Below are 4,545 nucleotides of genomic sequence, written 5' to 3' on the forward strand. Positions count from 1 at the left end.
TCAATGCTCCAGACCTCAACATCACTGAATGTGTTTGTGATTAAGTGGATCATGAGAAGCGGATCATGAGAAAATGCAACGACTGACTGAGCTTTATAGGTGTGGAAAAATATCCCTGCAGATTTCTTTGAAAAAACTGAAAGCAAACAAAAATCTGCTGAACACATTATATTTAGTTTGTGCACCGTCTTAATTTGATGTTAAATGTATGTTTATTTGTTTTTTTTCTGATGGTACAATATTAATTATTTGATTGCCGGTTTGACTGGAAATCAAGTCCATGAAGAGTGGTCTCTGATCATTTTTTTGCAGAGTACTGTATTTCAGCTAATTACATTTTGGAATGATGAAAGGCAGCCTTACAATCAAGCTCAATATCTGAGTACAGCATGACCACGAAGAGAAGTGTTTAATTTATAAAAGTACTGCATTTTTATTTCTGCCAGTGTAAAGCAAGCAAGCAAGCAAGCAAAATTTATTTATATAGCGCTTTTTACAACAGGTGTTGTCACAAAGCAGCTTTACAGAACAATCAGCATTACAGAGAGAAGAGAAAAGAAGAGAGAAACTCCGGGTCCGAGCCCCCATGAGCAAGCCAGCGGCGACGGTGGCAAGGAAAAACTCCCTAAAAGAGGAAGAAACCTTGAGAGGAACCAAGACTCAGAAGGGGAACCCATCCTCCTATGGTCGACACCGGACAGCGAACATTATTAGTAAGAAGTATTATAGTAAAGTGGGAAAAGAAAGAGAGAGATCTGAGGGTGAGGACTGCACAGCGCTGTACAGCAAGAAGCTCAGTGGTGGTCAAACCGGTCCAGAAGGCTGGTGAGCAGCGGCACCAATCAAGGCAGTAGAGGCAACAGCATCAGGCGCACAGGATGGGCAGCTGATCAGCTCGGCAGAGAAAGGAGAAGAAAAAAAAAAAAAAAAAAAAAAAACAGAGTTAATACTGTAAAGAGTGGCTGACCACAGATTACAGTAAAACAGAGCAGTGTAGACTCCAGCAGGTCTAGACCTGACAGGGAAGACTAATCACCAAATGCTTGACTGTACAAATAAATTTTTAGCCTAGACTTAAAGATTGGGGCTGTGTCTGATTCCCGAACATTGGCAGGAAGATTATTCCAGAGCTGGGGGGCTTTGTATGAGAAAGCTCTCCCCCCTGATGTAGCTTTATTTATTCTAGGTACCAGTAGTAAGCCAGCACCTTGTGATCTAAGTAGGCGTGATGGTTCATAGTAGGAGAGGAGCTCACTCAGGTACTGAGGGGCGAGCCCGTTTAGAGCTTTATAAGTCAGTAATAGAATTTTATAATCAATGCGAAATTTAACTGGTAACCAGTGCAGGTTTGATAAAACTGGACTAATATGGTCAAACTTCCTAGTTCTTGTGAGGACTCTGGCTGCAGCGTTCTGGACTAGCTGAAGCTTGTTAAGGCTTTTGCTGTGACATCCAGACAGCAGGGCATTACAATAATCTAGCCTTGAAGTGATAAATGCATGAACTAGCTTTTCTGCATCCTGTAGAGATAATGAATTTCTTAATTTAGCGATATTGCGGAGATGCAGGAAAGCTGTTCTAGTGATATTAGATATATGTGTGTCGAAAGAGAGATCAGCGTCTATCATGACACCAAGATTTTTAACAGATAGGCTTGATGAAACTGAGAGATTGTTAAGTTTTAGTGTTGAGTTAGACAGTCTGTGTCTGGCTAATTTTGGACCAAGAAGCAGGACCTCTGTTTTATCTGAGTTAAGTAACAGAAAATTATTTGACATCCAATCTTTTATGTCTTTTACACAGTCCTCAATCTTGGCAAGTTTAATTTTATCATCCGGTTTACTTGATATGTATAACTGGGTGTCATCTGCATAACAGTGGAAATTTATGCCGTGTTTACTGATAATGGTGCCTAGTGGTAGCATATATATTGTAAATAATATAGGTCCTAAAACAGAACCTTGTGGAACACCATAAATTACTTTTGCACGAACAGATGATTCACCCTTTACATTAACAAATTGATATCGATCGGTAAGGTAGGACCTGAACCAGGAAAGAGCTGTTCCTGTTACCCCTACAAGGTTTTCTAGTCTATCTAGTAGGATAGCGTGGTCTATTGTGTCGAATGCTGCACTAAGGTCAAGGAGGACTAACAACGACACATTTCCTTGGTCCGTGAATAATAGAAGATCATTTATAATTTTTACTAATGCTGTTTCTGTACTATGATGTGGCCTAAAACCAGACTGAAATTTTTTGTGTAGATTATTCCTATGCAAATAAGGGCTTAATTGTTTTGCTACCACTTTTTCCAGGATCTTAGATATGAAGGGGAGATTTGAGATGGGTCTATAATTTGATAGTTCACAGGGATCGAGGTTAGCTTTCTTAATCAGCGGTCTAATTACTGCAAGTTTAAAAGTTTTTGGGATATATCCGAGGCTAAGAGAGGAGTTTATTATTGACAGAATAGGCTTAGTTATTTCTGGTAAGATTTCCTTGAGTAGACCTGTAGGGATCGGGTCCAGAATACAGGTCGATGGTTTTGCAGAAGAGACTATTTTGATTAGTTCATTTTCTTGGAGTAATGTAAACGATTCCAGCCTATCTGGAGTGACTCTAATATTCTCAGGGTCTAGACTGGAATTATAAGCCACCAGGTTTGTGGAGTTTAACTGTGTGTTCAGAATTGTCTGTCTAATTTTTTCAATTTTATCACTAAAGAAATTCAGAAAATCATTGCTGCTATAGGCTGATGGCATCTGGGGTTCAGTGACTCTTTTGTTCTCTGTCAGTTTAGAAATTGTGCTAAATAGTAATCTGGGATTGTTCTTATTGTTTTCTATGAGAGAGGAGAGATAGGCTGAACGTGCTGCAGTAAGAGCTCTTCTATAGTCTATAAGGCTCTCCTTCCAGGCGGACTGGAACACTTCTAATTTAGTCAGACGCCATTTTCGCTCTAGTTGACTGGCCGTCTGTTTTAGAGTTCGAGTGTGATCATTATACCACGGGGCGAGTTTTTTCTGCCGTACTATTTTGCTTTTTAATGGAGCTACACTGTCTAACGTAGATCGAAGAGTATCCTCTAAGAATTTGGTCATAGTATCTAACTCAGTAGGATCGGATGGACAGCTGACTGAAGTTGATAACTGCGGGAGGTTTCTGATAAAGCTGCCAGCTGTGGAGGAAGTTATAGTCCTCTTAACCTGGTAGCATGGTGATGAGCGCATATTACCACTAAACTGGATTTTGTATGAGATTAAGTAATGGTCTGAGACGGCTGTGCTCTGGGGGAGAATGGCTAAGTTATCTATGTCTACACCAAAGGTCAGTATTAAGTCTAGAGTGTGGTTGAGGTGGTGTGTGGGCGGGTAAAGGAACCGTCGTGTTAACATTTGTGTATGAAAAGATTATGAAAGTGCATTCTTCCCCATCACTGTCACTGAGTCCAGACTTTCATTACACACTCTTGTAATTACATACCTTACATAGCAGTTTCATAGTAGTAGCTGAATCATTCATAGTACTAACTGGACAGTAAGCCTTTAGACTAATAACTAAATACTACTTCTAGAGATTAAAGGGGTTAAGATGTTCAGCCTTACAACTCTTCAAGTTAGTGTATAAGCTCCCATAAGAACATAACCTGAGCCATTTCCTCATAATGTTGCCATAATGTCTTGCATTCCTCAAAGCTTCATGCTTAAGTAACGCTCTTTACACACAGCCTGACACACCTTGGCTGTGAGGAGATGGATTTCAATGGACCTCTTTGATCCTGGGTTGCATGCTTGCAGGGGGGAAGGCCTGACTTGTTCAGGGCTGTGAAATTGCTCAACTTCACTTAAAGAGGGAAAAGAGGGAAGGGTACATGGGACGAGTGAAATATGAACGGCTAATTCTTAAGGTGGCACTTACACTGAGTGGGATTACAATGCCCACCAAATGTGTCATGTTGCAGTGAAAAGTACATGTATAGCTATTGGGTGTTAAAGAATAGATGTTACTGCAGTGATAAATAGTATGTTTGATGTGCATTATAATATGGATAGTTCCAGTTCTAACATCTGATTGGCTGAGCCATGTTTAAAGTTGCTGTATACTTGAAATAGTACACATATATCAAGTATGTCAAGTACATCCTGTATCAAGTATATGGTATATTTGATATATGACTACACATTATTCAGTTTCATATAATAGTGTTAAGATATAAATAAAATTTGTGCTGTTTACGCATTAATCTTTTATTGTTCTGTTGACACCACAATCTGAATGAACTTAATTGTTACTACTGAGTTAAATTGACAATGTATTTAACATTGGTGTTCAGTTCAATAATTTAAATGGGAGTGGTAAGATGTTTACAGTCAAATTATGATATCTATGTCAATCGAATTGAGTTTATTCTGAGAAAGGTATAATTCATCGAGCGCTGTTTATGCCTGGGCTGGAGGAGCAGTGGTGGAATCGGAGCTTACTGGATGTCGTCAGTCAGAGACCTACAGATAAACATCTTGAGCCAAGAGGAAATGTATATCA

This window comes from Pygocentrus nattereri, chromosome 22 (assembly GCF_015220715.1).
Source record: "Pygocentrus nattereri isolate fPygNat1 chromosome 22, fPygNat1.pri, whole genome shotgun sequence".
NCBI classification, from domain to species: domain Eukaryota; kingdom Metazoa; phylum Chordata; class Actinopteri; order Characiformes; family Serrasalmidae; genus Pygocentrus; species Pygocentrus nattereri.